The sequence below is a fragment of the Melozone crissalis genome, unplaced genomic scaffold (genome assembly GCF_028551555.1).
Source record: "Melozone crissalis strain CALT ecotype California unplaced genomic scaffold, PUWL_Pcris_2 ptg000006l_1, whole genome shotgun sequence".
Classification (NCBI taxonomy): Eukaryota; Metazoa; Chordata; class Aves; order Passeriformes; family Passerellidae; genus Melozone; species Melozone crissalis.
The window spans coordinates 27,862,675-27,874,762 of NW_026535784.1; the positions used below are offsets into that span (position 1 = coordinate 27,862,675).

A 12,088-nucleotide genomic window follows, 5' to 3' on the forward strand; every position below is an offset into this window, starting at 1 on the left:
ATTACACTATGTACCAGAAGGATGTTGCATTCAGATGATGCATGGTTGTATTGCATCTGTACACGGGCTTCTTTGGGAATTTCATAAAGAATGGGTGATCATAATACAGTGTAATACCAAATGTTTTCTAAGTTCAAGTTATTATAATGTACGGAAAAAACCTACACCACATTTTACTTACAATCAAACTACTGAGCTTATTCACTCTTTTAAGGAAAGGTGATATTACAGGCAGTTTGGTAAGTCACTCCAGTATGACAAGCGCACATATGTTTATGTTAATTTAATCCACTTGGATCCTCATACACAATCAGAACAGGATATTTCATTAAAATGTCAGCATTCCCAAATCAGAAAAAAGTAAACTCTAGAGGTAGTGAGGCAGACTTTCAGTCTGTAACAGTTGATCTGTACTGGATGCAATTTTGTTTCTGGTACTAAATCAAGCCAAAACGTACAAAGAAGAATAAAATACCACAAAAGAACGAAGAAACTGCATTCTAAGCACTATGTAAATTTCAGGATTAGAGAAAACTCTACAGAGAATCCTAATCTGTTTTTGTTTTACCATTACCATCTTTCCTTCTTTGGGAGAGGCAGGGTGATAGAGGCAGAATATACTCTATTAAACATAAAATACAATAAGAATGTTTTGTAAAAGTAGAAATTACTAGGTCCTCCTTACCATGACACTTACAATCCTATTAGTCAAAGACATCCTACTGAGAAGCTTAAGTATGACTTAAGATGTTGGTGAGAACATCCTGACAAAGTATAGAAAAAGAGGAACATACAAGTAGAAGCCTCATGGAATACAAATGCAGTATAAAAGTTCAGATATAAAGAAAACACATATAAAGAAGAGCAGCATGGAATTAGAGGAGAAAGGAAAGAAGTTTTCTGTAATGAGAGCTGAAACATCACAAATAACAGAAAATAATGGGAATGACAGAGACAAGGCAAACAAAGGTTATGGAAGTCAGCCAAGGCTAGCATGAACAGCATTGTGTCAGGTTTTATGAATGTGGCAAGAGCCCAGTTTGTCCCTGCAGTAGTTGGAAGTTTCTGTACCTTGCTTGCAGAACCAAACCCACCTGTGATGGTCTTGGGAGGAATGCATTTAGATCCCCAGGATGCAGGCTCAGCGCTCAATAACCTCTGCTGATCCTGAACCAGCTGTGCAAGGAGACAACTCTGTATCTCTCTTATGGTCAATCTGGCACTCAAATAAATAATTGGGAGTTGACTTAAATTCAATGTCAAAGATAAGGTATCTAGACATAGATATAAACAAAAAAGGAGCTAGTGAAGCACGCAAAGGAGAAAGGTAATAGAAAGTGAAAAGGAAGAGAAACCACTGTCAAAAAAGCAATTTTTGGCAGATGGGAGAAGCTGATTTGATAGAATTTTTAAATGCTTATGTAGCAGTCAGATTATGTTTCTAAGCTTAAGAAGAATGAGATCTGAATTCATATTCTCATAATAAAAATATGTATCAGAAGTGTACAAATGTTGCAGTTCTGGTTGAAACTTCTTTTTGCAATAATTTACTTTTAAGCAAATAATATAAGGGTGAAATAACCTCTCCTGCAGGCTACGATTTAAAGGCAATGCTCAATTCAACTAGTTTAACTGAAAGAAAGTGTATGTCATATACTGAAATACATCACAATCTGGATCGGTCTGCTAAGGGTAAAGATCTCTTACACAGGAAGATTTCAAATCAGATGACAAAAATATTATGAGAGTTTACAATTAAATGCTTTAAAAGCACCTGTATCATCCAGAATCCAATGGTGAACAATAATAGAATGTTTAATTTATATTCCTTCTTCATCTGTGACAAAATGCAAGCTTAAATTAAGACACGTTCTTTCTGTTCTATAGAAGAGGTATAAGCCTGTATGTATTGCTTCTTCATCCATGGAAAACTTGTGGTTATAATTTTTTTTTGTATTCTGGATTTTTGATTCCTCACAAAGAGGACTAGTCTGAATACCAGAGAAATTTGAGTAGTTTTAGACAGAGATACTGAAAGCTTGTGTCTAGGATTCTCTGCCCTAGTATAATCTGATGACACAGAAATCTCAGTGTATACTATTTAAAAAACAGTCTTAATTGTCATAAGTGACAAAAAACCTCAAGAAATGTAATTGATATAAATGGAAGTCATCCTGGAGGGCTAGATACAACACTTACTATAACTCTTACTTCCATGATTATATATCTCATTGTGTTAATATAAATATCGTTTATAGAAGTAAATATCTCATTTTTCTTAGAGAGGAGAATTGGAATTTTATTTTTTTCCTTTAAAGAGGAAGGTGTCTGCTGGTACTTCAGTATGTAACACCCCTGCATCTTGCTCAGCCTCACGGCTGTCAGAGTACTACAGATTCCACTAGGAATTCAAACCCTGCACTTTAGGGTAGATGCTGAAATCTCCTTCTGGAGGAATTCCACTTCCCTTTACTATATATGAACACACACCTTTAAAGCCATCTAAATCGAGGCAAAGAAGGCTGGGATCATTATCTCCAATCTACAATAGGGAAGAATCTTTCTACTTTTGTTTCAAACATAAGACACAAGGCCCATAAACAGTCTCAACATATTTTAGAGAGGATTCACTGTGAGCTGGAAAAAAAATAAAGGAAAATGAAAAAGAAAGTAAACCAAGGGACACATCTTTGCGGTGAGAAGGAAAAAGGTAATTGCCATATCTGAACCCTTAAACACTTGCCCCGTTTTTTCCATTACCTTTAATAAAATGAATGCTGGAACCAAGATATAATTACCATTGACACTTGCTCACTGCTTACTGTGTCTTGCTCTTTTTCTGTCTGCCCGTTTAATTTTTACCATTGTCAGCTCTGTTACTGAAAGCAATTAGCAAAATTCACTCTGATCTGACCTCTAGCAAGGGAGAATGTAACCAATTCTCCTCAGTAGCAGGGAAAATGGATTCACAGATAACCTGGTAAGGGCAGTGTTTGGTAGTACTAGAATAGACACTGCATTTTGACTTATCTGCAGAGATTTGGAATTGTTCTAATGACATGAGCAGAGAGATTAGGTCAACTGTAGGTTAAGGTTTTTGCAAATTAGAGGGGTTTTAAAGAGGGAAAGAAATATTCCGGCACTGGAGAGATTGAAATCTAATAGCATATTCTAGACAAGTATATGTTTTAATTTTAACTTGTAGTTTATACTAAGGCAGCTATCCAGGGAAATCTTAGTCCAGTCTTCCATGATACATATCTTAATCAAGGATTCTCAACAATAAAGATTCTAAGAAAAATAATAGGAAACACTACAGCCTTGACCATGTGGACTATGGGGACTGAGGAGTGGCTGAAGAAGCAGCAAGCAAAGCTGCGACTTTTTCCACTTCTAGTGAACAAAGGAGAAGCATGGGATTAGTACAAGGGGAACATATAAAAGTGAGTTGTGTATTGTACAGGCCATAATATATCAGAGACTCCAAAAAGAAGGGAATTTAGGAGAAAAGAAGTGATTCCTTTCATGATGATTCAATTTCTAATGACTGCTTACATTAATTTCCTGAAGAGAAACAGACATGTTTAAATAGAAGGTACTTCAGAGGGTATACATCTAAACACAACGAGATGGAATCGACTAATTGATAAATGCTATAGACAAAGAACAGGAAAATGATGCCAATGACAGTCTGTGCTGGTTCGTTGGACAGTAGCACCTCATCCAACCTCCATTAGTATCAAGGAGGCTGATCACAAAAGAAGGTATCACACTACATTGAGAAGCAGAAGTTTGTTCCAACAGATGATGCTATATCACTTGAGACATTTAATGGCCACACTGGACTAAGCATTCAAGGCATATTATACCATTTTGCTACAGAAGAAGACAATGCAAATCATTTCCATCATGACTCACTATGCATAATACAAACTTCAGACACTAAATGCATTACATGTAAATATTAGCAGCTCAAGCTTAGTAGATTGATGGAAAAGAATTCATCTAAGTGATGGCTAATGATATTGCCCTTATTTTGTGAGGGACTACATATGTCACCCTCCAGGAAATGAAAAAGGACATTCAATACATTCATCCCCCAAGAAGGAGCTGATAGGAACACCTTCTTTTCTTACAGGCATTGTGTTGTAGCTATCAAAGGGTATGTACTGTCTACATTCTGTTTATCTATCTTTATCTGTCTATAAGCAGAAGCTTTGATCAAAACAAAGTGGAGAATATTTCTTTAAATACATTAACATTAAACCTCCTTAATAAAAGAATTCTCCTTATATAATTTGTGACTTTTAAAATACATCCCCAGTCTCTATTTAACTGTCCTTTAAGCCAATTATATTTTAGTCACTGTAACAGAATTTGTGCTGAGGATCTCCAGATCTGACTTAGAATTAATTTGGTTATAATAAGATGGTAATTTTAAGCAATATATATATATTTTTTTTTTTAAAAACAAAGACTCATACTGTCTTAACAAAGAACTAACCTCATCTTTGCCCCTAAGTTACTGAAGAGAGAGGTAGATAGATCCCAGTAGGGTTTCATTGAGGCAATACAGGTCTTGTTGGAATACCTTTACTTTAAAATGCCTTGATATATCAGTTTTTAAAATGCATCATTCCTCAAAACCACACAAAAGCCATCACTTCAAAAGCGTCTGATTAGTCTGAACACAATCAAGGGCATGTGAGATAGCTGCCATTTAGTTCAGCCAAAGCAATCCATGCCAACTGCAATAAACCCATCAAACTGTCACAGAGTCAAGCTGTGAGAAAAAGACGACGGTGATTACATACAATAGTTTCCTTGGGTGGTTTTATAATTTCAATTTTTCAAACATTTCAAGATTTTCAATACTTACAGTAGCAATCCTTTAGTATAGAATATTTTCCCTGGGAGTTACTATCAACAACTTAGCCTATTGGTTTTTTTCCCCATCATTGAATCAAGCATATAAGCTCCACATAAGCTCATCAGACAAGAAACATTGTGATTACAGTTGTATATAAATTATTTAAAGAGATCTAGCCAATCAAAACAGATATTTAAGTACCTATTTTCTCTGATATGTGCATATAATTCCCATTAAAAGGACACAGGCACAGTTGAGAAGCCTGAAATGCAACCTATACCTAAAATTAAAACAACGTTCCTTCCTTCACCCTGAAAGACAGTGGCCCTCTGGGAAAGCAAAAAAAAAAGGAAAAGAAGACTTAGTGGTCATGTTCTAAGACATACGATATAAATTGAAAAATGCATTGTGCTCATTATGAAAATCACAAAGCATAGAGAAGAATGACATTCAAGATTAAGGAAATTTAAGACAAACTATTTTAATTGTTCTTTCAAAATCACTACACTATTTATAAGAATACTTCAAGCAGATGGAGTATTGGAACCTCAAGATGTATTTTCCTCTGCACAGACGTATTTTATGCAGCACAAATGCTGTTGGGAACTTTGCCACACACTGCACAGGGTATAACGCTAGTGAAGGACAGAGGGGCACAACATTGTGATTCTCTGCTCTACAAAGCTCTTGGATTAGCACTATGTTTAAACAAGCCACTGTCAGAGCAAGACAAAGACAGTAATGAGGATACAATTCAGGAGCATTGCCTAGACTGCATCTTGCTGGGCTTATTACTTAGCTGACTAAAATACATGTCATCTCAACCTTGAACACATAGTGGCTGTGTGAGAACACTGACCTATGTTTGTGGTGTTAGCTCATCTGTGTAGACTTAAAAATGTCATATTCCCTTTCTGCCAGGCACCACTCTTAACCTGCCTTTAATATGATTTACTAGGACATGATCTATAAGCTGTAATAAGATCTATGAATAGTCATGTAAGAAAAAAGCAATTTTTTTCTGCATGATTTTTTCAGATTTTTTTCTAAATGAGGGCAGAAAGAAGTTTCTAATGATTAAGGCTGTGTGACCTTAAGATGGTTGGACTCTAGCCTGCTAGGATGTAAACAGACACTCAGATGCAGCTGATCTCTTCCTTCTGCTGAGCACTCTTGTGCTGATGAGAGTTCTTACAAAATGAAAATTGTAGAAAAATTACCCAAAGTTATTATGGAGAGTAAGGATAGTTATACTCAACAAACACTTAAGCACCAATTTCCTTCTAATTAGTATGGTTTCAACCATATTCCTGAGCTACCATCACAGAGGAAGAAATTTGTTCCAGTTTTAGTTCTGGGTAGGTGAGGGTAGGGATGGTAAAAAATTTGTCTCAGTTCGGACATTTATGTCTATAAAAAAGAGAAATAGCACAAGACAAATCCACCACCTTCAAATATTTCATAAGGAGCAGTGCTATTATTAATGAAAGCAGTAACTTCTCAGAATCATATTACCATGCAACCAACAATGAGCTGAAAACATAGCAAGTGCTATATTGTAAAAAAAGAGTAAGACAGTGGTGAGAAAGTAAAACATAAACAACAAGTACTTCCATATAAGCAGGGTTAATAATTTCTCTATCTGAATTATCTGACTCCTCCTGGACCATACTAAGTACAACATCAGACCTTTGATTGCTTATACCATGTCTTTCTATTTTATTTTTTTCCTCTTTGCTATCCTTTTCACAGAATCACAGAATGATTGAGGTGGACGGGGCACACAAATATCATTGAATCAGACTCCTGACTCTGAACAGAACAGCCCCAAGAATCACACCATGCCTGAGAGTATTGTCCAAATGCTGCTTGAGCTCTGCCATGTTGGTGCTGTGACTGCTTGCCTGGGGAGCCCATTCCAATGCCCAACCACTCCCTGGGTGAAGAACCTTGTCCTAATATTCAACCTCCCCTGACACAGCTTCAGGCCCTTGGGTCCTGTCACTGGCCACCACAGAGAAGGGATCAGTGCCTGCCCCTCTTCTTCCCCTCACAGAGCAACTGTAGAATTCACTGAGTTCTCCTGTCAGCCTCCTATTCTCCAGGCTGAACAGACCAAGTGACCTCAGCTCTCTTCATATGGCTTCTTCTTAAGGCCCTCCAACATCTTTGTTGGTCTCCTTTGGAGACTCCTGTCACCTCATGGCACTGAAACCTCCTTGTTTCCTCATCTGTTTTGGAGACATACACAAAGAATGCATTAAACACTTCTGCCTGGTCCCTGCCCCTGTTTGGGAGGTGGCCATCCTCATTCTGTAACAGCTCTTTTTACACTGCCTATTGCCATTAATATACTTGAAAAACTCTTTTTATTGTCCCACACATTCCTGGCCAATTTTCTTGCTTATGACATTTCTACTAGAAATCAGAATTATGTGTAAAGTATTATAAAAAGAGCCGTTAAATGAATTATTTTTGTGGGGGATGAGGAATATGATGAAAAGGTCCCTCAAAATATGCTTTAAGTAGACCTTTGAATCTTGTTTAAGTTTCTGCCTTGTATTTTTAATTCGTGATAACTGGTTTCTCTTTTTCTGTTTATCAGCTTTCCTAAAGTTTTCACACATTTAAGACATTAATTTCTGATTCTGATATTGCTGTTGTATTTTTTCAGTGATATTATACAACATTATTTAACATTTACATTGATTGAAGAAAAACACATTGAGTAATCATTTAAAGAACGGTCTTTACAATTTGTATATTCTTTTTCTTCCCTTTCCCACTTTCCATTCTATTCTATTTTAGTGATCTATAAGTAACACAAAAACATGAAACTATTATATTTAATGCCAAAAGATTAATCTTGTCATCATATTGCAAAAGTCCCATACCTTCTCAGTGATTTCTCATGGGCATCTCCTCACAGCACTGACTCCTTCACAGCACAGCCAACAAACTCCATCTCTCCTCACTCAGCTAACCCAATCTTCTGCAGCACTCATCTTCTTATTGGACACAGCTGCGGCCTATTAAGGACAGGCCTGTTCCTAATCTTTGGTGATTGGTACAGCTGCAACTCCTCAGGTGTGAGACTACCTTCTGCACTATCTTTATTTTCTTACATTCTATCTCTCCACAGATTAATAAAATAAGAGTGAGTGGCATCTAGGCTCTTCTACTATTTGACAAATAGGCTTTGAAGGCAAGGATTCTGCATGATGGAGATGCAATTTTTCTAGTTTCTCAACATTTTAAAGCAATTACACTCAAGACTGGATAGGTACAAAACATTTATTTTAAAATATTTTAAACAATTAGAATTTAAGAGGAATCATTATCTGATTTTTCCTTCATTACATGAATATGATTTGATAAAGCTAGTTTCCCACTTTGGTTCTGATCTTATAATGTAAATAATTTAAAAATTATATAGCTATTTTAATTCTCATTACTTTTAATTTAGAATAAGCGTTTTCAATGTTTTTACATTTTTTTAAAAGAAAAGCACATGACCTTTATATGTGTTGCAAATAAATAAACAGCAATTAACATTCATTGCAAATACCTAAGTCTAGATTAGGTATTTGCAATGAATATACCTAATCTAGAGTTAGGTATTTGCAATAAATGTTATTGCTATTTATATATATCTGCAAATACCCTTAACATATAAGCATTCATAATAACTGTTTTAAAAACCAATCAAAATAAGATTTTACTAATTTTCCAGTTCTCAATATACAAATTCCAGAATCTTAGATTTTAAAAAAGAACAAAGAGTAATTACTGGCATAACATACACATATTTTATATGTAACAACAAAATAGTATATAATACTTTATAAAAACATCTCTAAATTGGCTTTGGTTGCATTATATGTCTCTTCATAGGTTTGGAATTTTCATTTCACTGTGAAAGCTCATGCCATCTCCTACTCTGAAAAGGCCAAGATGAAGGAAAAATGAAGATCTAGGATTTGACAAGACTGAAGTATCTGAAAGAATATATACAACATTAGAACAGGCTTTCAACCTAGCAAAGAATTTTTTTTTCTGTTCTTGGGTCTTGCAAAAATTCACAGTGGCATGAGTTTAACACAGCTGAAGCTGTGTTAGGTCGGTCTGCCTTTGTTATGTCTGTTCAGCACATCCCTGGGTATTTATACATATTAATATATGTATATATGAGATATACATTTTTATCACACTTCAGAAGGGACAGGAAAGGAAGGAGAGGTGATGTAGAGTATGTACATGTAGTTATGTACATTTGGGGGTGTTTCAATTGTCTAGAGCTTGATGGTGCTCTAGGGCCAATAAGGCTTGGTGGTGGTGTGTTACAGACCACTCAACCAGGGTGAAGGTGCAGATGAAATATTCTATAAGCAGCTGGGAGAAGTCTCACAGTTGCTAGCCCTTGTTCTTGTGGAAGACTTCCAATTTACTAGATGTCTGCTGGGAATACAACATGGCAGAAAGAAAGTGGTCTAGGAGGTTCCTGGAGTGCGTGGAAGAAAACTGCCTGACACAGCTGGTGAGGGAGCCAACTAGGGAAGGCTTGCTTGTGACCAGAGATTGAATTGTGGGTGATGTGGTAGCTGAAGGCCATCTTGGGCACAGGGACCACGGAATGATACAGCTTTCGATCCTTGGAGATGGAAGGGGCTCAGCTGAACTGCCACTTTGGACTTTTGCAGGCAGATTTTAGCCTGTTTAAGAAACTGATTGACAGAGTCCCTTGGAAAGCAGTCCTTGAGGGCAAGGGGGTTGTGGAAGGCTGGATATTCTTCAAGAAGAAAACTTAAAGGTGCAGGAGCAGACTGTCTCCATGTAGCAAAAGACAAGCCAGTAGGGAAGAAAGTTTTCACTGAACAGAGGGCTTTGGCTAGAACTTGGGAAAAAAAGAAGTGTTTGTGACCTCAGGAAAATGGGGTAGATAACTCAGGAGGACTATAAGGATGTCATGAAGTTATGCAGGGAAAAGAGGGGAACAGCCAAAGCCTAGCTAGAACTTAATCTGGCTACTTCCGTAAACAACAACAACAATAACGATATTATAAATATCGTTTATATATATTATAAATCAATTAGCAACAAAAGAAGAGCTAAGGAGAATCTCTATCTTTATTAGATGGGGAGGGAAACACAGTAACAAAGAAAGAGGAAAGGGCAGAGGTACTTCCATGTCTTTGCCTCAGTATTTAATAGTAAGTCCAGCTGATCTTAGGGTACCCAGCCCCCTAAGCTGGAAAACAGGGAAAATGAGTGAAGACCATGTAATTCAAGATGCAACGACAGCGACCTGCTACAGTACTTTGACACACTCAAGTCTATGGGACCAGAGGGCACCACAAAAGGGTACTGAGGGAGCTAGCTGAAATACTCACTTTTTTCCAACCTAATTCTATAGCTTTGCAATTAGAATAATATTTTGTACGTGACTATCTCAACAAAATAAGTCTTTTGTGTCTCTTGTCAATCACTTTTTTATAAACTCCCCTTCTCAGGAACAACAAATGCAAGAATTTTTAAAACAGTTATTTGAAAAAAAAAAAAAGACATAAATATGCCAAATTTTATTTATGGATTATATGCTGATGTCAAGAAAATCCTTCCAGTTTAGTATCACCACAGATTTATGTATGTACACTCTCTGATTTGTTTTAGTGAATTTCCACCCTACCTGCTCTGAAATTGCCAACAGAAATACATCTAGGGAAGCATGGAGTGCAAGTCTCCAAATCTTTGACATTCCTTAATAATTCAACTTTGCACAGAGCAAACGGAAATAGGGTGTATTTTAGCAAACCACATATGCTGAATTTTTAAACAGAGGGCACTCTTCACACTATATGTATGGATGACTGTCAGCAGTGCAAGGGCAGGAATGAATAAGCCCCCTGGTCTCAGAAGAGAGGATTGGCAGAATGCCCGCAGTTAGAATTCTTTCTGACAAGTATTTCCCCAAGTTCAATTTCACAGAATAGGCATGTCTAATACATTTTTAAAAATTATAAAAGAAAACAATTATGATGCTATATTACAGGTAATCCTGCAGCAAAACCAACTGTCTTCCTCCAAATGAGATGCAGGTGATTGTTACACCTGAACTATCAGGAGGTCTACAGGTTTCATATTAGGCTGAGATATTCCAGTAATAAAAAGCATAAGTCATAGAGTACCTTCCATTCACTTCACTAGCATCACAGTTTGGCTCAGGAAAACTGGGTGAGCAATGAGAGCAAAGAGGAAGTTTTCTTTTTATGAAGCACATTTTAATACGCACAGTAGAGTGTGTAGGGTTGCTAGAAGTGCTTCTGCAGGGGGTGGCCACAGTGGGCTGCACTGGCTAACCTCTCTGGAGCTGGGATAAGAAGGTACAAATTAGACCACTTCCACCCCCAGCTGTTCTAATCGAGGATGGTGCTGGTGCAGAACTGACCTCAGAATTAGGGAACTGTGACTAGCTTTCTGTACTGATGAAAGGGATTATGTGACATGGATGCTCATGATAGCAGGGGACTGTGGTTAATGGCAGGAAGCAAAAATTCAGCCACTCAGTTGGGCCTTTGCCTGTCTCTCTCTAGGCTGCAAGACACGATATGTAAAGAAAACCTGTGAAAATATTTTGTACATGGACAGTATGATTATGATTAAAGATGATTATAGCTACTGTCCTACAAGGTCTCTGAGAAATTTTGCTCAAAAAAAGCTGACTTTTCTATCAATGTCATTTTAAAACAGGCCTAAGTTCACAAAATTCTGATAATGCCATCTTCAGAGCATTAAAAAAATACTTATTTTAAATTAAAGTTTCTTAATATTAATTTTCACTACAATGAAGAAACTGTTTTACCTTTTCTTAGAGAGGATTTGTGCTCCTTTAATAACATACTGTGAAGACCTGTGGTCTACTTTATCTCTGGATACAACTTCTCTGACTGCAGAAAGGATTATATTTCCTGCCATGGATACATCGAAGACATCAAGAGTGACAGAGTTTTTAAGAAACAAACAAACAAAAAAATCACAGGAAATATGGGTAATCTGATTAAATTGTTCATAGTGCCACTGGAATAGAAGTGCAAGAAACACAAATACTTTTGATACAATTTTGCAGCCTGGAACACTTCATATAGAAAGGAAGCAAGTTCAAAACACTATATCTTTTAATAAATACATGTACATTTTCTTTATTTTTTTTCCTTGTAGTTT

General features: G+C 36.6%; 1 protein-coding gene across 16 annotated transcripts in view; it reads right to left on the reverse strand.

Moving 5' to 3' along the window:
* TENM3 (teneurin transmembrane protein 3) overlaps window positions 1-12,088 on the reverse strand; it is a 1,290,863-nt gene that overhangs the window by 544,193 nt on the left and 734,582 nt on the right. The gene's annotated exons all lie outside the window — the stretch shown is intronic.